This window comes from Rhinopithecus bieti, unplaced genomic scaffold (genome assembly GCF_001698545.2).
Source record: "Rhinopithecus bieti isolate Rb0 unplaced genomic scaffold, ASM169854v2 scaffold_5477, whole genome shotgun sequence".
In the NCBI taxonomy this organism is placed as follows: Eukaryota; Metazoa; Chordata; class Mammalia; order Primates; family Cercopithecidae; genus Rhinopithecus; species Rhinopithecus bieti.
The window spans coordinates 560,593-586,458 of NW_016804788.1; the positions used below are offsets into that span (position 1 = coordinate 560,593).

At 38.0% G+C, this 25,866-nt stretch overlaps 1 pseudogene; it reads left to right on the forward strand.

Annotated features, from left to right (window-relative positions):
- The first annotated feature begins 23,899 nt into the window (after positions 1-23,899).
- LOC108528537 (tropomyosin alpha-4 chain pseudogene) lies at positions 23,900-24,861 on the forward strand (annotated as a pseudogene).
- The last annotated feature ends 1,005 nt before the right edge of the window (positions 24,862-25,866 follow it).

A 25,866-nucleotide genomic window follows, 5' to 3' on the forward strand; every position in this document is an offset into this window, starting at 1 on the left:
ATTCAATTCAGGGAAATGCAAATGAAAGCAAATATTAGTATCAACCAAAGGGGAATTTAAAGTGAAAACCATTTATATAGATTAAGAGGAATATTGCTGAGTATTAATAGAAAAATACATCAAGATCATGGGATGATTGGAAACCATATGCCACACATATTGTAGAGGACAATCTAGCCTGATTTAGTCAAATTAAGTATGTACACATTCTGTGAGACACCAACTAATCCAAACTCACTCTTGACTGCAGAGCTCAGATCATTTCAAATGGGTTCAAATGTCAAGGTTTAAAAGGATGTTTATCCACATGTCATTCATGCTAATGGAGAGTTAATTACTTTGTCTATGAGTGGGTGACTAGAAATTAAAAATGAGAGATGAAAAGTATGAATGTCTAGGCAATAGATACAATAAACGTTTTATGTGTACGTAGTGAAATGTAACTAGATGCTAAAACCATGAAGCATCATGGAAGAAAAGGGACTCGCCTGACAGCTATATTATCATGCCATTTACAGAAATTGAAAATGGGTGAACACCACACAATGCCTGTTTTACAAGATCATATGTTTCATTTGCATCACGTACATAGGCCACACTTTAGAGTTTTGCTTGACAAGACTGAGAAATGGGAGTAGGGAATGGGCATTAATTAACTCATTCATCTACAGAGAAAGCTTCCACAGCTCCATTATTATAGCATTCAAAATTTTAAAATGCATGATGGGCTCAGCATCCTGCACAAAAACACAAAAAGAAAGTAGAATGAAGGAGCAGCCCGAGCTCCACCTGTGCCATGGAGGAGTAACTTAGAGTAAAACATGTTAAAATCCATAAACAACCACAAAACAAACAAAAATTTCTGAAAGGTGCTAGAGAGTCAGTAGGAGCAGGTAAATTTTACTCGGTGATTTAGTTATTAGAAAAGGGGGGACAAAAGTACAGACTTGGAGGAATTGACCTACACGAAATGGATTTTCTGTTTCTTCCTCTTTCTCTGAGAGATCCATAGTGATGACATGGCCAGGAAACTGCAAACGCCAACTAGAGAAACTGGGAGAAGACCCATGACACATTTGTGACACAATAAATAGCTCACAAAGGTCACATAAAAATAATTGTTACATCAAAAGTGATCATTATAAGAACTCTATCAGAATCATGAACATAATGAAATACAAATGCACACCTAACGGGACAAGTAAAGTGCAAAAGTCTGACTGTGTTAAAAAAGATGGAATAAAACCATATGTTGCCATAAAAATATGTATACTCCAGTATTTGTAATGATATGGGAAGAAGGCAGGGAAGTACTGGGTAGAGAAGGGTGAGGTCCATGGCAGGGGCTCCACCCTCAGACCTGTGCCCATCGACCTAAATGAGGATAGCAATTTCTGTTTTCATGGCCAAAATTTGCCATTTGGCCTGCCACGCTCCCCATCCAGTGCCCATAAAAATCCAAGACCTAGAGGGAACAGACACAAATGGCTGGATATCGAGAGAAGAAGAACACACTGGCAGACACCAGCAGGCCATCGACAGCAGAACGACGCAGATGCCAAGGGGAATTTGGCCAGGGGCAGTCAGAGGAGAGTCCAGCCACTGGATGGTCGACTCCAGGGGAAGTCTACTTCCCGCTCCATTCTCCTTCTGTCTCCCCATCCATCTTGCTAGGAGCCACCTCCACCACACCATAAAACCTTGCACTCAGCCGGGCGCGGTAGTTCCCACCTGTAATTCCCGCACTTTGGGAGGCTGAGGTGGGCGGATCATGAGGTCAGGAGATCGAGACCATCCTGGCCAACATGATGAAACCCCATTTCTACTAAAATATAAAAAATTAGCCAGGTGTGGTGGCACATGCCTGTAATCCCAGCTACTCGGGAGGCTGAGGCAGAAAATTGCTTGAACCCGGGAGGCAGAGGTTGCAGTAAGCCAAGATCGTGCCACTGCATTCCAGTCTGGAGAAAGAGCAAGATTCTGTCTTAAAAAAAAAAAAAAAAAAAAATTGCACTCATTCTCAAGCCCACATTTGATCCAATTATGTCTCTGGTACACAAGGGCCAGAACCCGGGATACAGAAAGCCCTCTGTCCTTGTGATAAGGCAGAGGGTCTAATTGAGCCACCTGCAGATGGTGAAGTTGAAAAGACCTGTAACACAGGCCAACTCTTCAGGAGCTGTAAACACTGAACCCTAGACGCTGCCACTACCTGCCCGTCTGCACGCTCCCCATAGGGGTTTGAGCAGCAGGGCACCGAAGAAGTGAACCACATCCCTATTGCACACCCTGTGAGGGGAATAAGGGAATTTATCCTGTTTCAGCAATACCTTTATTTACAATAGCCTCAACTTGGTAACTGCCTAAACCTCCAGCAGCAGGTGAATTCATTAGCAAAATAGAGTACCACCACAAAATACAAAGGAACTATGATACATGCAAAGACATGAATGAATGTCAGAATTATTATGAAGAATTGAAGAAGTGAAAAAGAGTACATACTATGTGGTTCCATTAATATGAAACCCTGGAAATCATCTATGGTGACAAGTAAATCATTTGTTGAGGATTCAGAGGATAGGATCAACTTCTACATGGAAGGAACAATCTTTTGGTGATTTAGAAAGGTTCTGATTTTTCATTGTAGTGGTGGTTTCATGGATATCTACATTTGTCAAAATGCATTGCCTTGTGCACTTTAACTAGATTCGGTTTATTGTTCCTAAAGATGACTTTAAAAAGTAATCTGAACATATGTAAGACAGACTTGAAAGACATACTAGGTTATAGAGAACTTCATGGTGAAAGAGCTCAGCAAACTTCCTTCAGAAATGAATGATGCATATCAAAAATAAGACACGTAGAACAGGAGTTATAAATTTAACAAGATATAACCACTTCTGTGTATACTTGTAAATAAAATATACTAGGTCACAAAGCCTCATTAAATTAGAATGAATCAGTGAAACAAAAATGTTTTCTAACACAAAGTCACACCATTAGAAATGATTTAAATAGCACAAATCACATGTCTTGAAACTTAAATGAAGTGACTTCTAATTAAATATTTAAAAATGTTAATGAAAATAGTGTATGTGTTGGAATTGAATGGTAATGAAAGTATAAGTGTCAAACTATGGGATGCAGTTAAAACATGTCCCAGGAAATTAACAGATTAAAAAGCAGGAAAGAAGGAGTGAACATTAATGGCAAAAGTGTTAAGGAATTTAAAAATAACACCTGTTTCAAAACAGATTGAGGGAAAGTAATAATAAGAGAAATTGGTCAGATAGAAAACAAGGAAATAATAGCAAACACCAGTAATTGCAAAAGTCCCTTAGTTCAAAAACTAAGAAAGTAGATACATACAAATATCTACAAAACTGAAAAGGAAAAGGAGGGGAAAAAAATAAAAGAGACATAAATTCAAAGAAAGTGGAGATGTAACATTTTATTTCAAAAAATTTTGTATAATTTTAAAATGGAGAATTTTGTATAAAATTACCATAATTGATTGAAATGGAATTGGGTTATATTAACATATATAAGTTTTGAAATGGTAATTACATTAAACTTCTTTATTCCTCCAATCTCAGCTATAAAAAATATCAGGTACAGAGGGTTTTATATAAACATTTCATTAAAATTTCAATGAAAACCCAACCTTTATTATTTACAAATTGTTAACGAATACTAAAATAATATACTTTAATATAACAGGTATATATAAAATGCATTATGAAAAGTAAAATTTCCTCTAATTTAACACAGATGTAATTCAAAAGATAACATTTTCAAGGTGAAAATTGTATTTTTCCACATAGGGTAAATTCCTTGGTAATATTAATCAGGAATTTAGGCGTATATGTACATATATATATCTCCATATATATGTCTCCATATACATAATATATATATGCACATATATTTAAGTAGTTNTCATTAAAATTTCAATGAAAACCCAACCTTTATTATTTACAAATTGTTAACGAATACTAAAATAATATACTTTAATATAACAGGTATATATAAAATGCATTATGAAAAGTAAAATTTCCTCTAATTTAACACAGATGTAATTCAAAAGATAACATTTTCAAGGTGAAAATTGTATTTTCCACATAGGGTAAATTCCTTGGTAATATTAATCAGGAATTTAGGCGTATATGTACATATATATATCTCCATATATATGTCTCCATATACATAATATATATATGCACATATATTTAAGTAGTTGCTTTTCTAATTTGCTTACTAAAAACCACAGGGAGCGTTATATTTAATAGTGAATTTTTTGAGGTATTTTTACTAAAGACAAAAATAATGCAGGGCATATGATGTCACTATCCCTCGTCAACACTGTGTGAGAGAACCAAGCCAAAAGAATATGTACGCACACACGCACGCTCACACACACCTGTATAATGTTTGTAATGACAGATTTGAAAACCTATTCTCAGTTTGATTCTCTACATATTAAATTGAAAATCTTTAAAATATAACTTATAAAAGCATTTGGTATGACGTTTAGATAAAATTCAAGATTACAAAATTTGGTAACATTTTTATATATCATATATGACTACATAAGTAAAATAGATGGAACTAAACACTTTCATTTATAGTTGCCGGGTCCATCCCACAGACCCTGGCCAAGTGACGGATGAAAGGAGTACTCAGACACAGGTATGCAGTTTTAGAGCAGCTAGGGGACTGCCCGGCACTAGAGGCCAAAGAGTGAGCAGTGTCAAACACATGGAGCTGCTTGCTTTCATTCAGTACAGACACAATGCCAAAAGCCTGGAGCAAACACAATCTGTGGGTAATTAACATTATTATCCCCCCTTTCAGGGAGCAGTCTCATGCATGGATGATCAAAGGTTGGTTTTTGGACAATATAAGTAAACAATCCTATTTAAGATAAAGTCCCCTATACTTCCTTGTACCTAGCCCTTGCCCTTTGCCTCAGGGTCAGAGAACAGGTGCCTTCAGCTTATTCTTTCCCGAAACTATGCACAACCTTCCAACCTTTCAGAAGGTCTGCTCCTTTCCTTATAGCTTCTCCCACCACTCTGACTGATCTCCTACATCTACCCCTTTTTTGTTTTTTGCATCAGGTTTTGTTGACTTAAGAGTACAGATGTGTTCAGCAACAGGTTTGACAGGTGCAGCAGTTAAAGCTCATGTTCTGGCTTTGCATCCTAGAATTAGTAAATAACAGACAAACATGAGTATAAGCAGTATTATTCTTTTCGAATCAAGGAGTGGTATGTAATGTTACTTGGCACCTCTGTCCAATGTGTGTCATTACTGAGGGGCCCTACCAGGGGTATGTCAATCCCTCCCAGCCAAGCAGTCACATTGTTACAAGCTGGGAAGTGGGTGTCTGCCCAAGTAATAAGGCAGAAGTAATGTAGATCTGGAAGATGGGCCCTGTAGCAGGTACAGGTAGCAGGAAAAGTAACAGAATAAAAAAGGTTAATACCCTATGAGAGTTGCAATGTACAACAGAAAGCATAGCAAGGAACAAATTATCTGGCGTGAATGGTGTCTGTGTCTGGAGTAGGATTTGCTCAGCCTCCTGAGTGGTCTTCTTCAGCATCTCCCAAGTAATGTCTGGACCTGTGTCATCTGAGGAAGCCACATCATTCAGGGTTGCAGGTCCTACAGGGTCATTTTCTTCATTTCTGGTACCAAGTTGGGTCCTAGCCACAACATGGTAAGGTTTGATGCCTCGTGCTGGAATCCAAAGAGGACCTGAGGGGATATGAAAACAAGCATATCCTCTTCCCCATGTTAGCAAATCACTTGGACTATACAATACATTACTATTTACATCTTCCCATAAAACTGAAGGTGTCATATCTTGAGTGATTTTTGCAAAGTGGTTTTCTATAGCTGATTGAAATTTACCATCTAAATTTTTAAAATTAAGGGTAAATAAGGCTTGCGCCAGTAGTGTTGCAGGGTCCTTATACATATTCCCTGTTTATTTTTTGTTTTCTGAGCATATTTTTAAGGGTGGAGTGGGCATGTTCTATGGCCTGTCCCTGGGGGTTGTACAGAATGCTCTTGGAATGTTGGACATTCTATGTGTGACAAAAATGTTGAAACTGTGAGCTGGCATAAGCCAGACCATTATCACTTTTAATTTTTGTGGGCCACCCCATAAATGCAAAAGATGTTTAATGACATATCGAGCAAACTCTCCAGGAAAATCATGAGCACTAATTAAGTAGGAATTGGTATCAATGGATACACGTACATATCTTAGTTTTCCAAACTCAGGGACATGTGTAACATCTGTTTACCATAACTGATTAGGTTCTAGTCCTCTAGGGCTAACACCTGTTGAAGGAGATGTGCCTGTGAGCTGGCAATCTGGGCATTGCAGGATAATTTGTTTAGCCTTTGGGTTAACTGAAATTGTTTAGATAAGTTTCTCCAATTTTGGTGGAAAAATTGATGTGATTGGGTGGCTTGGTCAAACAGTGATGTCATAACCTACAGGTTTGCTTGACCACTGCCATAAGCTAGTGGGCCAGGCAGCGAGTTGTGGGCCCGAATTTGTGTGACTAAAAACAGGATGTGTTCATAGATCCAGCAACTGCTGAAGTCAAAGAAAAAGTGCACACAGAGTGGGCTCAAGAATGGTCTTGATGAGGGCTGTCTCAAGGTTCTGCAATAAATAAACAGCATAAGTAGAGTCACTAACAATATTGATGGTCTGAGCGGAAAAGGTTTCCAGGACCAATATTGGGGCTCCAACCTCAGTTCTCTGAGTGCTAGTGAATCCAGATCGAGTGAGGGAGTTATGCGGTTCCCACCAGCTAGCTGCTTTTGCATTTTTACAGAGCCATCAGTGAAAAGCGTTAAAGCATTAGGTATGGGGGAGTGAACTACCTTTGTAGGCATAACTACAGGAATAAGAGATAAGAACTGAAGTAGTTTATCAGTGGGAAGGGCATGTTCTATATGGCCTGCATAATCAGAGAGTGCTATCTGAAGTTCAAGAGATAGGGGCAATCTGCTTTGAATTGCTTTTTACTCAAGGGTATTCTTATGACATCAGGGTATTAACCTAGCTACTGATTACCTTGTCTGCAGCCTGTATAGATAACTTTACTAACTAGCTGGACATAAGGAGATAGTGTTTTAATCCTGATATGTGAGTAAACCCATTTTAGAAAGTGCAGCCCTGGGGCCATCTGTCCTATTAATCCTGTTAGGGAATGTTTAGTAGGAAACACAAATAACTGGACTGCGATATCATGGGTCTATGTGATCTAGTTGCCTCTGAGAAACAGCTTGCTGTATTTCTTCAATTTCACTTTTGTCAGTGGCGGTTAAATACCTGGGGGAGTCCAGGGCTGCATTGCCCTTTAGAATAGGAAACAGGTTGTGTAATTTATCAGTAGTTATGCCCAAGGTGTGGTGAAGCCAGTTAAAATCAACCAGTAATTTTTGATAATAATTTAAGGTGTGAAAGTTGTCAGTGTTTAACCTTTTGAGGTCTTACTGATTGGGAAGTTAGTACGTATCCAAGATATTTCCACGGAGAGGACATCTGTACTTTTTCAGGTGCTATGATTAAACTTCATAACTGTGTATTCCTTTTGACAGAGGCATATAAATTCAAAAGTATCAGCTCCATTGGGGCAACAAGTAAGATGTCATCCATATAATGGATCATCTTTTAATTAGGAAATTCTTTTCTACTGGTGATCAAAGCTTGATTTACATGATACTGACACATGGTAAGACTGTTCAGCATTCCTTGAGGAAGTACCTTACGATGAAATTGGCAAGCTGGCCTTTCATTAATAGCTGCTATTGTAAATGCAAATTTTTCTCTGTCCTGTTTCACAAGGGGAATAGTATAAAAGCAGTCTTTTAAGTCAATAATGACTATTGGCCAATCTCAAGGAATTGCCGCAGGGGAAGGGAGTCCCTGTTGAAGGGACCCCATAGGTTGCAAATTAGCGTTGATAGCATGTAAGCCATGCAAAAGTCTCCATTTACCAGACTTTCTGGGAATTATGAAAATGGGCAAATTCTAAGTGCTGTTTGATGGTTCTATATGGCCAGATTTTAATAGCTTCTCAACTAATTCATGGGCTCGTTGTAATTTGTTTCCCTCTATAGGCCACTGTTCTACCCAAATTGGATCTTCAGAGAGCCATGTCAGGGGTAAGGGAGGAATCACAACAGTGGTCATTATTAGGAAGGGGTCTGGAGGTTGACCTCTCATTGGGCTAATAGGTCCCATCCACAAAGATTAACAGGGATGGGCATGATTAGAGATTGTATATTAACATAGGGACCCCTCCCCTGGAGCATTGCAGCCATTGTGTTTTGCCCAGCCAATTGATTCTGGTTGGCCTATTGTTCACACAATTCATCAAATTCTGCCCTCCAGAGAAGGTTTTGACTGACCTCTAAAGTTGTTTCAGCTAATACTGACCAGTCCCACAGGGTCATATGGAAGTTGTCTGCTATGGCCTCAATTAAATACTTTCATAAATGGGCTAGTGGCTCCATTTTCTCTAATGCTCTTTCTTATTTCTCTGTAAGTGTTGAAAGTAATGCGTTCATGTACCTGATTGTCTTGTTGATCTTACATTGCAGGGCAGGCCAAGAGCTCCTCTTCTAATGCTGCTTGCCTATGACAGGGTCCTATAACTGGAGTGTACCCCTGTCTTTTTTCCAATTTATTGGGTAAGGGACTCAGGAAAAACCTCCGTCTCCTCATTGGTATCTTTACTCGGTAATGGTGGGGCTGAGGGAGGAGGAGGAGGTGATGGTAAGGTAGGTGATGGTTCTTCCTCCTCTCCTTTTTTAGGCTCTTCTGTGTAGAGCAGGGCCAAAGCAGCTCTAACTAAGGCCCACAAGGTTAAAGATGTTACTAGGACCCATTGCCCTTGTGTATCATGTCATTTAAGATTTCTCCCCACTTGTTCCCAGAGCTCTAGGTCTAGCGTGCCTTCTTCTGGGAACCATGGGTATGAAAAACAACAGTTTGCGTTAGGTCCCTTAATTTGGCCTCGAAATCAAGGTGCCACTAGCTTTAAGCAACTGTTTCAATACTTTTATATACTGTTGCTGTTGAGCTGATAACTGTTTTCCCATGATGAAACCCTAGCTTGAAAATTCCCTTGAACTTGGAAATCCTGAGCGGGCACCAATTACTTACTGCACAGTCACTTCACCTTCGTTTTCAAGTGTTCCATCACAATCTGTTGTGGCATTCCTTACATGGAGCACCAGCTGCCAGGTCCGTCCCCCAGACCCTGGCTGAGCAATGGATGAAAGGAGTACTCAGACACAGGTATGCAGTGTAAGGGCAGCTAGGGGACTGCCTGGCAGTAGTGACCAAAGAGTGAGCAGTCTCAAACACCTGGAGCTGCTTGCTTTCATTCAGTACAGACATAATGCCAAAAGCTTGCAGCAGACACAATCTGCGGGTAATTAACCTCATTCCCCCTTTCAGGGAGTAGTGCGTGTGGATGACAAAAGGTCAGTTTTTGGACAACATAAGTAAACAAGCCTATTTAAGATAAATTCCCCTATACTTTCTTGTACCTAGTCCTTGCCCTCTGCCTCAGGGCAGAGAACAGCTGCCTTTAGCTTATTCTCCCCTGAAGCTATGCAGAGCCTTCTGACCTTTCAGAAGGCCTGTTCCTCTCCCTATAGTTTCTCCCGCCACTGTGACTGATCTCCTAAAACAGTATTGGTAAAAATAGGGTAACATTAATGGTACTTATTCTAAGACAATTATATTAGTCTTCATGAATAAAAATGATAGAAGATTATAAAGAGAATAATCTAATACTTGCATGATACACCAAAGACTTTACCATAAAGAAAGCTATCCCCCAAATAATCTTTAACTTCAATACAGTTCCAAGAGAAATTATGACAATTTTTTTAGAATTTGAAAAAACTCATTTCAAAATTTATACAAAACAATAACAGCCAACAAACAAAAGTCAAAGATAAAGTAGTCAGGAGGGGCATTTACCTTAAACATCTACTGAAATTAAACAGTGTGTAACAATGAGTTGAATAATTCAATGAAAGATATATGTAAATCCAGAATATATAGAGATTCTTTTTTACTAATGTGAATATGAACAAGGATGTGTACAAACAGGAATCCACATATAAAGCTGATAGGTTAAAACACTCCAAAAAAGATATGGAAATACCTATTTTAAAACTGTGTTTCTATTTTGTGACATTAAAATATTTCATAATATATCCACATGTGAATAGAAGTCATGTATAAGGATCTAATTTTAGCTTCGCTTGTAAGGAAATTGTTGATATAATCTAAAACTCCATCAAGGAAATAAATATACAAATTATGAACTAGTCTCATGGCAAAATATTATACAACAGGTAAAATCAGTACTGTCTACCTGCATCCATATGGATAGGTATCTAAATATAAAATTATGTCTAAAACGATATAATGTAAAGGCTCTTGCATAATTATACATTTATGAAATACTTGTATTTTATATAATGCTACTTTATATAATTTAATAAACATATACAAAAACTATATAACATATAATCACACAACAATATTAAAAAAAGGAAGAAAACATTATCAAATACATGATAATAAATGATAATGAAAGATAATATGATCAAAAGGATTAGCAAAATATTCTGTTGTATTGTTATTATTAAATGTGTTCCAAATAATAAATATAATACTGAAATGTATTACCTTCTTAATACTGCCACCCTCTCTTTTAAATGATTTACATGTATCATTTTACTTAATTTTCCAAATTACCACATGTGTATTACTATCCTCATGACCATTTTACAAATGTAAAAAACCCAATGAGTAGAGTTAAATAAGGTTGCCCAAAATCATACAAAAGGAAAGTAAAATATGAATCAAAACACTCTGGTTCCACAGATCATGTTCTAAATTGTACATAAATCTGAAAATTATAAAAGTATTTGAATTGAAACACTAACAAAATGCTACAAAGGGAAACTTATGAATTTAAGCTAAACAGTATTTATCAGGCTTTACATCACTTTTAAGTACTTTAGGAAAATAAGGAAAATTAAAATTAATGATTTCTAGCTTCAACTTGAAATTATAGAGAGGAAAGTCATTTTTGTGATTATAACAAGAAAAATCTAGACAATCACAAATTAATGTATTGTCCTGAACCCATCAGTGAATCGAGGTCACATGGCAAATCATTAATTCAAAACCTGGAGAGAGACAGGCACCTACAGGGCTAAACAGGGCTTCAGCAGGTACTTACTTGGACGGACCCTGCTGCATGCCATAAAACCCAGTAGGAAGGTCAGTAATTCAGTAATTCAACAACTTGAACAAATTGCTAAAGGGTGAATATGGGTTAGGAGAATGTGAACCCCTGGGGACCACAGAGCTAGGGGTTTCTGAACTTCCTGCCGGCTTTCCTCTTTGGACCTCACCAGGCTCTCACAGGGAAGACTGGAGCAAACACGGAGAAAGCTGACCCAAAGTGCTGATAGGTGGAGGAGAGGCTCCTCACATCTGGAGGTCTGGAGGAGAAATGGGAGCAGATGTGAAGTCCCCAACCTCAACAACTGGGTTCATAGTGCCTGGCTAAGATAAGGCTCAATCATGGTTGCAAGTGTAATGATTTTCAGGCAAAGAGGATGAACTCTAGTGAGTTCATCCAGAGCCCGGGGTAGGTTCACATCCTGGCCACTGGGCATATGTCACAGGACACTCTTCTAAGCATCGTACATGTGTTAATTCGCTAAATTTCTAACACAATGTCAAATAGAATCATTCGCATTTTCAGAGGATCACACTGAATTTCAGAAACAGTAAGTTTCTTGCCCAAAATTATATTACCAATAAGTGGAAGAACTGTACATCAAACATACAGAGCATAACTTAAGACCTGAGATATTGGTGTCTTTACTACCAAGATGTTGCAGTCCAAAAAACCCTGGAAGCTGGGGATAAATTGGCCGTGGGGATAGTCAGATGACAAAGCCCAGATTCTCTGGGATGATTTGCATTGGCCAACTCTTCTCAAATGCCCTCCTGGTAGACCAGGTGTGCCAGCATAAATTCAGCTTAAATAGTCACCTATTGCCTTAACTCTCATCTTAGAAACCATGTATTTTATCAGGAAGAGAAACTAAGACTGGTAATGAATAATCCACATGTCTGCTTCCTCTTCATATACCTTCAGGGATGCACAGGGCTCATTCTGGATAGCTCCCTTCCAGGGGGAGGTGTTGTGGCTTCTAAAAAACTAACAGATGTCACAGATGCTGAAGACCAAAACAGAGCTACCACAATGGGCACGCCCTCCATATTCAGAATCTCAGGTCATCTCAGACAGGCAGGACGTGGTATCTCAATCAAAAATCTGAATCTTCATGCTGGTAAATTGTTTGTTTTCTGAGTCATTTGTGTCTCAAATGTTTTGATTTAGTTTTGAGATGTTTGTTCTGAATATATTTACATGAAGACGCTTACAAAGCTATACAGAATAAGTTTCCATATGAAAAATTATTTGTACTTCAGACAAAAATAATTTCTGATAACGAAATTCAAAATAGTGGCTGCATCTGTGGGATATTGACTAGGGATAGGCACAAAGGAGCCTGTTGAGCTGTAGGAAATAATGCACATCTTGCTGTCGGTGGTGTGAAAATCCCCTGAACTGCAGGTGCATTTAGGAGTTTTGCACATTATAACTTTTCTATATGTATGCTATAATTTGATGAAGTAAAACAAATTTTGGATAAAATTCCTGTTATTTGTTTTATTTTCTTAAGGTTATAGAAAAGGATCTTATTACAAGGATAATATCTTTATTAAAGGATCTTATTACAAGGATCTATTTCCTTCAGTTATAGAAAAGGATCTTATTACAAGTAATCTGATCCTGCTTCATGTCTGCTAAATATCCATTTATGTATTAAAAAGAACAGTAAAACTCAATTTCTAATATTTAGTGAAAATGAATTTTTATTTCCCCTTAAATACATTGTTTAGAACAACACTAACTGCCAGCCTTTCATTCGGAAATGCATTTTCCTTCTCTACTTAGATGTGCCAATATCATAAATTATCATTAACTAGTGAGTTCATCCAGAGCCTGGGCAGGTTCACATCCCTGACACTGGCATTGCTTGAAATCCAGCTCTTAGCAATTGATCATTGAATCTTAGAAAGGAGTACAGAGAGGTAAAGAAGAGGAAAAGTGAAATGTGTTTAAGGTGTGGGAAGGAGGAGGGTCAAAGAAGAGAATGAAGTGCAGGGATTGAGCTCAAATTTGGGTGGAGAGAGAGAGGAAAGAGGAATTACTGAATCTCTATTTTTTATAATGGTAAATATTTCTCATTAATGTAATATTCTATAATTATTGATGAGAAAATATTACGTTCTCTTCAGAACCTTTCACTTACTGTTTATTTGCATCATTTCTGTATCAAGATAAATAACTAACACAATCTGGAAAAAATGCATTTGGGTCAAACCATATCAACTTGCTGTCATTCAACCTACTTTGTCCTACAAAAATGTCAATTTAATATGATTCAGCCAATACAAACCCCTTCTTTTTTTGTCTTCTTTTGTTGTTGTTACTTACAAATACTTCCAAGCATTTCAAAGCCACCTTCCCCTTCATATGATGAATGCCTCCGCTATCCTGGTCTATTCGGTATCCTGAGCCTTTACTCATATCGTTACTGTTAGCAAATTCAAACTGACTACTTTGACCCTGACTCCAACCCTACATTCCTCAAATGTCCCGTTTGCTTTTATTCTACCATTTGTTTTTCTGCTTACCAGCCATAAACTGCAAAGGAGGCCTATTCCCCTTACCTCACATCTTAACTATAGTGAATACACATCCAGTCTCTGGAAGGGAAACTTAATACCAGCAAATGTTTTTGTCTGTTTTTCCTTCAGTTTTCTCTGGAATTCTGTGATATCAAACAATATGCTTCTCTTTACCATATTGCACACTCGACTTTCCTGCCTGAAGCCCTTGTCTGCTAATGGTACTTCAGCTTTTCAGAATTAATAAATACCATATCACTTGCTCTCTTTTACAGTTTGGGAGCCACTTCTTGATAATATTTCTGCTAGAATAAAACTTTTCTAAACCACAGACAAAAGAGCGAATCGCTACCATGGTCTGTCCCTTTCTTCTAATTGTTGCTTCTCTCTTATGCATCCACATAACTTTTTATTAAATGTGGAGTCATTTAATTAATAGGGACTGTTCAATAATTTTTCTACATAGATGATCATCTTGCTGGATTGAATAAGCTTCTGTTAATTCCAACTATGAAATCCTATGAGCTGGGCGCAGTGGGTCACGCCTGTAATCCCAGCACTTTGGGAAACTGAGGTGGGCAGATCACTTGAGGCCAGGAGTTTGAGACCAGCCTGGTCAACATGGCAAAACCCTGTTTCTACTAAAAATGCAAAAATTAGCTGGGCATGGTGGTGCATATCTGTAATCCCAACTACTTAGGAGGCTGAGGCAGGAGAATTGCTTAAGCCCAGAAGGCGGAGGTTGCAGTGAGCTGAGGTCACGCCACTGCACTCCAGACTGGGCGACAGAGCGAGACTTCGTCTCAGAAAAAATAAATAAAAAGTAAAAAAAAAAAAAAGAAATCCTATGGATTTAATTGGTGAAATTTATTTCATTCATGAGCAACTCTAAAATCTCAAGAAAAGTTGATAAAATTCTGCTCAAATCTGTATCCTATCTGAGCCTCAGTCTCCTCATCTGTTGTATGACAGTACAAATATTTTTATTCCTGCCTGAACCTCAAGGTGATTGTGAAGGTCAAATTAAATAATGCAGGTAACAGTACTTTGAAAACCATGAGTTATGTACAAATGTAATGTATTATTACAGTCCAATGGTGGCTTTTGTGTTCAAAATATATAATTTATTTATAAGCTATAATCTTATGTCTAGTTCTTCTGCTTAGCTTAAAAACTAGCAGATTAGACCTTACCAAAGTTACAGTAATTACATTCACAAGTGAAAGGACTTTTCCTTGATATTCAATTTCTCCTACTGGGCCCATTTACCCATCACTCATGCTAAACCTCTTCTGGATTTTAGAATCATTTTAAAAGCCATAAAAGCTCCCGTACAAATCATGTAAAACTGTTGTTCTGACAACATAAATGTCCCATGCATCAAAAACCACATTAAAATTATCCAAGTGGCTATGAAAATGCATCCAACAGAGGAAGTTTCATTTGTTTGATAAGGACCCCTACAGAAGGCAAAAGTATGGTGTCAACCCACCCTCCCAGAGGTGAGCACCTCCCCACACACCAGCGCTAATGAGGCTGGAAACTTTTCATAACGACAAGAAGCAAGAAGCCAAGGTCCAGCCTACAACTAGGGCACTGCAGAGAAGGGGAGAGCAGAGGTAATGTTTGTAAACTCATCAACTTGCATCTATGCCTCTGCATGTAGATTTTAATTTTAAGAAAACAGTCACCTTTTGGGTCATACTTTTATTATTTCATGACAGTTTTGTGTATTCTTGATTTCAAAATAAAAGCACTTAATTTTGGCCTAGTCTAATGTTTTACAGGTTTTTTCCCCCCACCTGAAGCCATCATGACAAAATGGTCATTATACAAACCTCTTAATTTGTTACGCATATCTCATCCTACCCACAATAGGGTTTTTCACATATATGCTTGATACCTTTCCATATGTAAGTCTACTCATATAGCTAAATGAGAAAGTATTTAATTTCACCACAAAATCCAGATCAAGAAAAATGTGGCTTCAGCATCACTCTGCTTTTCCTACTTTTAGGGCTTGTTCTTGCAAAAACTTGTCTCAATTGAAAATTAGAAAATAACTTTTTAAAAAATAAGTAACATAATTTATGAAATAATTTGAAGAACTTTAAACACTTCATATTGTATTGTATTTGCATTGATGAGCAATGTGTACAAACATATCAGCAATAGAAAATATTGGAAACATTTCTGTACATAGTATCAATTTGCTGATTAAAATTCTATTTGGTCTCATTGAGCCCAGTACCTCCCCTAGCATAACTTTTGCTCTACTCTAATCAAATTGTCCAAGCATAGTAATCCCTATAGCACCTAATACAAAGTATAAGAGAAAATCACTAACATATGAAGACCCTGGACTGTTAGATATGTATTAAATATTTAATGATTTATTAAACATACAAAGAAGTCACACTAAATATGAGTCTCTTCTGTCAGTTTCCTAAGTCTCTTTTCTCTTGATGGTAACTAGAAAGATTTTGCTAGCGTGTTTTCAAAATTCTTTCTCATAACCTGGTGTAGCTGACGTGGTCGTTGCAATGTTGTAACTGAAACTTGTACAAAATGTTTCAGGGAAATCATGACTGCAACTGTTCTGTTGCTATTTCCTTTCCTCCAGTGTAACTGAAGTGCCTGGCATACCTCATATGAAACATCGATTCTAATACACTGGCATTTTACCTTGGGAAAGCACTTGAGTGTATGGGTTCAAGAAAGTGAGAAGGTGGGGAGAAAGAAGAATGTTTCAAAAGCCTCAAGAGCTTCCACTGTCATACACATGACTTTGAGATGATGGTGTACATATGAGGGACTTTTGAAAAAGTCCTGCAGTGATGGTTTGGAGACCCACCTCCACCATCACCTGCACTGTATCAGAATTTTATCCCAGCCCATGACCACTCCAAGAATACACAAGTGATCTCTTATCCTTCCAGTGGAAAGAAAGAAGAGCATCTTCTGATTTGACCATGTTACAAGGAAGGAAACACATCAGGCACACCCTGGCATGAAGGATGTAGCTACTCAGAAGAGCCAAGGGCCCTGCATCGGAACTCATGGGTCAGTCACTGCCGATTGAAACAGAGCACAGCCTCTGTTCAGGCAGCAGCCGCCTCCTGGTTTGCAACTGCACATCGATAAAGGTGACACCAATATGCCTTTATCGAGGAAGAACAAAAGAAAGGAGGGCATGTTCAAGATACTTGTACGATTTAAGGAACTTTTTTGGAGGTATTTTTTGCAAGACACTATAAGCTATTGCCAATAACACACCCATATTCCTTTTTTCTTGGATATTGGCTCTGGGCCCCACATTATAGGAAATATATTGAAAGCGTGCTCTACACTTTTGACTAGTATTTTACTCTGAATGTAGGGTGACTGCCATACCTGCTTTTTCCAGTACTGTCCTGGTTTTAGCACACACAAAAAAAAAAAAAGAAAAAAAAAGTTCTGGGAAACTATTCCCTGGGATAAAGATAAATATTACACATTCTCATTTTATATGTGGGAACTAAAGAAAAATGAGGTACTGAGGTCATAGGAGTAGACAATAGAACTATGGTCTTTAGAAGTTGGGAAGGGTAGGGGGCCGGGGAGAAAAGGGAGATGTTGGTGAACAGATACAAAGTGACAGCTAGATAGGATAAATAAGCTCCAGTCTTCTGTAGCACTGTATGATAAATATGGTTAATCATAAATATGTATTTTCAAAAAGAAAAACAGATTTTGAATGTTTACAACACAAATGATAAGTATTCAATGTGAAAGATATGCCAGTTACCCTTATTTGATCATTCTACACTGTATACATGAATCAAAATATCACTCTGTATCCCAGAAATTTGTACACTTACCATGTATCAACTCAAAAGGAAAAAATTATATAGTTTCAAATGATCTTCTTGGTATCCATGAAGACGGTGAACCTGTATATAGTTGGTATCTTGTTCACCTAGAAACTAAATTTGGCTTATCTATGTGCATCTTCAGCAGACAATGCAAGGGTAAAATTTGGCTAATTCCATTTAGTCTATAAACTTCTTACCCATCAAAATAAAACAGTGCTACCTGCTCCATAGCCTGCATGCATCTGTGGTGGTGGTTTATAAGGAAAAATTTTGGTCACATTTCAGTTTGCCCAAAATACGTAGTAGGACTTAACATTTTTTTAGCTTAAAGAAATGAAAGAAGATAAATCTCCTATACATGTGCCTAGAAGCTTGTTATCAATGTTGCTGGCCATAGAAAAGATGTAAAGATACCTGCCATAAAATCATATATTCAAAATGCAGGGAAAAAAGAATATTTTTCTCTGATTTAATAATACATTGAAGATGATGATGGAAAAAGAAAGAAAATCAGAAATGTATATGCTGTTTTTCCAAAACTGTTTAATGATCTTGGAAAATACCATAAGTTGTCTAGGAAAGGATGAACTCATTCCCCCCGGGTTGTTCAATGCCATCTGTAGGTTGCAACAAAAACTCATCCAATGAAAAAGTGATTTATTTTGGCAGAAATAAGGCTGCGTCAGAACTCAAAATACACGTAAAGGGCAGCCAAATTAAACAGGAAATTCTAGTTTTTTAAACTAAAATATTTGGGAACCAACTATCAATTTCATTCAATACAGATAAAATCTTGCTTTAAAACCATTTCCCAGAGAAAGAGGGTTTATTTTGATGACACCAATATGTTTTGAAGTGTTACAAACAATGGATCTTTATAAATTTGGATAGTCTTTATGAATGGATTTATAGATGCAGATTTTGAATGACAACAGCTGTTCGCACAAAACAAGCCTGTAGATACAAAGTGAATGAAATTTTTGTAGAGGTGGATATAATACTTCCTCCCAAGTCAAAAAATCTGCTGTTCTACAAATAAATTCCTACATGTTTCAGTAAGTTAAAATGGTTTTGCTGGCGAAGATATTTAGCTTTATTTTTCTGTATTGACCAACACAAGAGAATCAGTTATATGTGAATTTTTGGTAAGAGAAAAGCTGCAAGTCAAGCTTTCATTTAGCTTTGTCTGTATTTAATTTGACTTTTACATAAAGGAAAAGGAGGATACCCTAAGTTATGGCAAAAGGAAACCAAAACAGTAAACTTTCTACCACATTATGGAACAGAAATCAATGTCATTGTTACTTTGTTATTAATTGTATAAATATTTATTCAATTCTATTTATACTTTCTACTTAAAATACATACATTTATGATGTGATTCATCACATAAACAGAACTAAAACAAACACATAATTTTCTCAATAGATGCAGAAAAGGCTTTCAATAAAATTCAAAATCGTTTCATGTTAAAAACCTTCAATAAACTAGGCATTGAAGGAACATACTTCAGAATAAAAGCCATCTATGACAAACCCACAGCCAACATCATACTGAATGGGCAAAAGCTGGAACATTTCCCCTTGAAAACTGGCACAAGACAAAGATGCCCTCTCTTACCATTCTTATTCAACACAGTATTGGAAGTCCTGGCCAATGCAATTAGACAAGATAAATAACAAGCGTCCAAACAGGAAGAGAGAAAATCAAACTAGCCCTTTTTGCAGACGACATAGTTCTATATCTAGAAAACCTCATAGTCTTGGCCCAAAAACTCCTTCAGCTGATAAACAACTTCAGGAAAGTTTCCAAATGAAAAATCAATGTATAAAAAATCAGTAGCATTCCTATAAACCAACAACATCCAAGACAAGTGCCGAATAAGGGTCACAATCTCATTCAAATTGGCACAAAAACAATCAAATACCAGGAATACAGCAAACCAGGGAGGTGAAGGATCTCTGCAATGAGAACTAGAAAACACAGCTCAAGGAAATCAGAGATGACACAAACAAAAGGAAAAGCATTCGATGCTCATGGATAGGAAGAGTCAGTATTGTTAAAATGACCATACTGCCCAAAGCAATTTACAGATTGAATGTTATTCCTATCAAACTGCCAATGGCATTTTTCACAGAAATAGAAAAAAACTATTTGAAATTCACTTTGAACCAAAAATGAGCCCAGAGTCAAAGCAATCCTAAGCAAAAAGAACAAAGCTGGAGGCATCACATGACCAGATTCCAAACTACACTACAGGGCTTCTAGTACAAAAACACACAGATCAATGGAACAGAATAGAGAGCTCATAAATAAGGCCAAACACTTACAACTATCTGATCTTTGACAAAGCTGACAAAAACATTAATGGGGAAAGAACCCTCTATTCAATAAATGGTGCTGGGATAAATGCGCTAGCCATATGCAGAAGATTGAAACTGGACCCCTTCCTTTCACCACATAGAAAAATCAATGCAAGATGGATTTAAAGACTTAAATGTAAAACCCCAAACTATACAAACCCTGGGAGACAATTCAGGTAAAATATTATTCTGGACATAGAAATATTTCAGGATGAAGATGCCAAAAGCAATTGCAGCAAAAGCAGAAATTGACAACTGTTATCTAATTGAACTAAAGAGTTTGCACAGCAAAAGAAACTCTCAATAGAGTAAACAGACGGTCTACAGAATGGGAGAATATTTTGGCAAACTATACATCTAACAAAAGTCTAATATCTAGAGTATATAAGGAACTTAAATGTACAAACACAAAACAACCCCATTAAAAACTGAGTAAAGAACATGACCAGATACGTTCTGGGTTTTGTTTTTGTTTTTTCCTGAGATGGAGTCTTGCTCTTGTCACCCAGGCTGAAGTTCAATAATGCAATCTCGGCTCACTGCAACCTCTGTCTCCTGGGTCCAAGCAATTCTCCTGCCTCAGCCTCTCGAGTAGGTGGGATTACAGGTGCCCATCACCATGCCCAGCTAATTTTTGTACGTTTAGTAAAGACAGGGTTTTGCCAGGTTGGCCAGGCTGGTCTCGAACCCTTGACATCAGGTGATCTCCCCACCTCGGCCTCTCAAAGTGCTGGGATTACAGGCATGAGCCACTGTGGAACAGAAACTTTTGAAAAGAAGACATATATGCAGCCAAAAACCATATGAAAAAAAAGTCAACACCACTAATTATCACTAAGGTGATTTCTAATGCAAATTAAAACCACTGGAAGACACCATATTACACCAGTCAGAAGGACCATTAAAAAGTCAAAAAATAACAGACACTGGTAAGGATGCATAAAAAAGGGAATCCTTAAACACGACTGGTGGGAGTGTAAATTAGTTCAACCACTGTGGAAGGCAGTGTGCCAATTCCTCAAAGAAATTAAAGCAGAACTACCATTTGACCCAATAATCTCATTACTGGGTATATACCGAAAGCAACAGAAATCATACCACCATAGAGACACATGCATACATATGTTCACTGCAGCACTATTCACAATAGCAGAAATACGGAATCAACCTAAATGCCCATCAATGGTAGACCGGATAAAGAAAATGTGATACATATATACCATGGAATACTACACAGCTATAATGAAGAATGAGATCATATCCTTTGGAACAACATGGTTGGAGCTGGAGGCCATTATCTTAAGCAAAATAACATAGGAACAGAAAACCAAATACTTCATGATCTCACTCATAAGTGGGAGCTAAACAAGAACATATGAACCCAAAGAGGAGAACAACAGACACTGGGGTCTGCATGAAGGTGGAGGGTGGGAGGAGGGAGAGGACAAGAAAAAATATCTATCAGGTACTAATCTTATTACCTGGGTGAGGAAATTATTTGTACACCAAACCCCATGACACCCGGTTTACCCATCTAACAAACCTGCACATGTATGCCTGAACCTAAAATGAAAGTTTAAAAGATGCATTTATTAATTTTAAGAATATACAATAGTATGGCTTACAGATTTTAAATATTAAAGAGTTTAAAGTTAAAGCATTGCTTTTTTGGAGGACAGAAATATAAAATACTGCTATATTTTCTCATACACAATTAAATTATCCTATTAGTAATTATTACTAATTACCACCACCATACCACTTTGTTTAAATATCATTTGTGAAAAAAGTCAATAATATAGGATAATTTCAATTTTTATATTTATATAAAGCAAATGTGTATATTTATATAATTATATATTTTTCATATATTGTGAGTTTATTATTTATGCATTTATTTGCTTATTTCTTGTTATCAGATTGAGTGCTGCACTGGTATAATTTTCCTCTGAAGACTTCTCTTCTGGGTGCGTGGTGTAACTCCTTAAAAAGGGCAAATTGTGTGTCTGGCCTTGTTAAATCATCTCTTTAGAATCAAAACATTCACCAAACCAATCAAGGATCAAGTTGTGTTTGTAGGTTCTCAAAAGATATTCTTATTTCTCTGTGCCCAGATTCAAGGTCAAGACAAGCACACTGCCATCATGCCTCTTTTTTTCTTCATTCTTCCCTGGAGAAGTTTTCAACCCTGACTGCATAGAAATTTCAACATATCAATGCCAGGATTCTCCACCAAGGTAATTAAATCGAAACCTGTGATGAGTTCTGTTGGTTTCAATTTTTGAAGTGTTCCTCAATGTATTCTAATATTTTTATCAAGTTGCAAACTATTGGACATTACAAAGTCAAGCTGTTCGATAACAGTTTAAAACAGCAATACATAGAATTGCTTGCTGGTGATGAATTTTGGATAGTGCAACATTTGCATCATTCAGATTTTGTTTTATAATTTTTTATAGTAGTCGTGGTAGTACGTAAGTACATAAAAGGGGGTGGTATGTTTTACTATTGTGCTTTTCCCAATGAAAGAGAGAACAGTTTTCTAAAGCTTAATTTTACTAAATATATTTTTTAAAAACCTGAGCCAGAAAGAAGCTAAATTCCATTTCAAAATTTGTCTTATCAAGTTTTTTGTATGCTTGGATTTACACCATGTAAATTCGTATTCTCTCTATGCTCACGATATAAGTGTTGACTTTGGCAGAGCGCTCATTAATTTGCAAAGTATGTTATTTATACAATAGCATTTTATCCTCATACTAAGCACCTTCTCAGCAGGACAGTATTTTGATTTTTACAAGAAACTAAGATTCAGTACAGTATTGTGATATGAGTGGCATGGTCATGGTTTGTATTTACAATTCAAATGTGCAAATGTGGCTTTGTTCATTTAAAACTAGTTTCGCCTTACCCTATATAGGTTGGTGCTGGTGTTTACAATGTTCCTTATCAGATTAACTCAGCTTCTTTTGACAAATGCTCATTCTGTCAATGTGCTGGCTTTCATTGTCTGCCTGAACAAGTTCACGTCTAAATGTAGATGGTGGCGTGAGATAGGGTAAAAGTAAACTCATGGACACTCCCCAGATGGGTGAGTGGGGGTTTCTGAGTCTAATGGCTCTCAGTCTGCTCACATCTCATATTGGGCATCCTGAAACAATTTAATTTATCTGTACCTTCTCGAGTCACACTTAACGGTACCTGCAGTTTCTCTTGGTGTCTTCAGGCTCCCTCCCTTCTGCTCCTCTCCTTGCCAGGGCCAGAAGGGCGTCCGTGCTCCATCTTTGCTCAGGGACCCATCACTTCCCTTTATCGTTTCTGGGGTATTATTTGAAAACTACTCTTCAATCTTTGATATTTTGACATGATATGTAAAGAAGACCATTTAGGATCCAGAAAGTCATTTGAGGTCAACCAACTCGGGCTTTAGATTTCTCCTTAGAGAGACTGGCAGCTGAGTTTAGGAATTTTTATTTTTTTTTAAATTTTTTGGTAGTATACATGTCTGAGTCAAAGCACACCATGGATCCTTTGGTGGGAACCCATGTTGGCTTCTGATTTAACGTGAAAATTTTAAAGATTTAGTTGTAAAACCTTTAAAATATCATAGCATTCTACTTTTTCAAAAGATCATTAACTAGCAAATGGCAAAAACCTTAAATATCTCTACCCTGCATCTAAAACTTCTGACATTTTCCCTTATATCACACATTTTGTTTCCTTTTATATATTACATCAGTGTATGAAAAGCATCACAGACCATCACAAATCATTTCTAAACCACGTACACACACATGGAAAAGGGGTGTTGAAAGCATACCACTCAGAAGAATAAGGAATTTCCCTTTATGGCTGGAGCGGAGTCCAGCCGAGCGCCCGCCCGCTGCCCGTGCGTCTCTGCGCCTCGGCGCCTGGCCGGCCTCAGCTGCCTGGAGGCGGTGAAACGCAAGATCCAGGCCCCGCAGCAGCCGGCGGAAGAGGCGGGAGACCGCGCGGGGGGCCTGCAGCGGAAGCTGGACGGCGAGCGCGAGCAGCGCGAGAAAGCGGAAGGCGATGTGGCGGCCCGCAGCGGACGCATCCAGCTCCTTGAGGAGCAGTTGGACGGCGCTCAGGAACGTCTGGCCACCGCCCTGCAGAAGCTGGAGGAGGCGGGAAAGGCCGCAGATGAGAGTGAGAGAGGAATGAAGGTGATAGAAAACCGGGCCATGAAGGATGAGGAGAAGATGGAAATTCAGGAGACGCAGCTCAAAGAGGCCAAGCACACTGCGGATGAGGCTGACCGCAAACACGAGGAGGTAGCTCCTAAGCTGGTCCTCCTAGGGGGTGAGCTGGGAGGGCAGAGGAGCCTGCGGAGGTGTCTGAACTAAAATGTGGCGAACTGGAAGAAGAACTCAAGAATGTGATTAACAATCTGAAATCTCTGGAGGCTGCGTCTGAAGAGTATTCTGAAAAGGAGGACAAATATAAAGAAGAAAATAAACTTCTGTCTGACAGACTGAAAGAGGCTGAGATCCGTGCTGAATTTGCAAAGAGAACGGTTGCAAAACTGGAAAAGACAGTTGATGACCTGGAAGAGAAACTTGCCCAGGCCAAAGAAAAGAACGTGGCTTTCCATCAGACACTGGGTCAGACACTAAACGAACTTAACTGTATATAAGCAAAACAGAAGAGTCTTGTTCCAACAGAAACTCCGGAGCTCCGTGGGTCTTTCTTTTCTCTTGTATGAAGTTCCTTTTGTTATTGCCATCTTCGGTTTGCTGGAAATGTCGAGCAAATTATGAATACATCACCAAATATTTTGTATGGAGAAGCTTTGAGCACCAGTTAAATCTCATTCCTTCCCCCCTTTTTTTTTTTTTCAAAAGGCACCAGCTTTTCAGCTCTCTTATTTCTTCCTTGAGTTGCATTTATTCCTAAGGTAGGCAGGGTAAATATTTCCTAGTAAGCGTATCTTTCTTAAGACAGAGGCATTTGGTTCCTGGGAGAATAGGCAGCCACACTCTCCTTGAAGAACACGAACCCCCCATTATCTATCGTGGATATAATTAAAATGGTTTCAGTACCATAACCTTTTGGGTCAACTGTTGGTCAAATTATAGGGACATCACATAGGTAGGATTTTTCCATCCAAAGCCAATAAAAAGGGCTGTTGGGGGCGGGGGGGGGGGGAGGGGTGCCTATTGTGGAAGTCATAACGCCACAGATAGATTAAACTAAGAATCCTGGCCTTCCCACACTCCACCCATGCAGAACAACTACATCCTCCTCAAGCAGTCCAACATAGAATGCCTTGGTAATAGTCATATTACCCACATATAGTAATTAATAGACTGTAAGTTAATAGATCCTTGATGTGAGTGTCTTTTGCATATTTCCTTCATTCAAAAAAAAAAAACAAAAAAAAAAAAAAAAACAACAACAATAAAGTTTGCTTCCTCTGGGCCGGTGCAGTGGCTTTTTCGCTGAATCCAACACTTTGGGAGCCAGATCACTTGAAGGTCCAGGAGTTTGAGACCAGCCCACCGTCCAACATGACGAACCCCTGTCTCTACTAAAAATACAAAAATTATGGTAATGCCTGCTGTAGTCTCATCTACTCGGGAGGCTGAGCAGGTAGGATCCCTTGAACCCAGGAGGTGGAGTTGTAGTGAACGCGATCGCACTCACTGCACTCCAGTCCTGGTTAACAGAGGAGACTCATCTCAGAAAAAAAATAAAATATAAGATCTCTGAAGAGCAAATGGTCTCATTCCAGTAATGACCCACTCAGTCTGGAATATGGTGGAGTTCTGTCAATTCAGGTCAACCATATCCG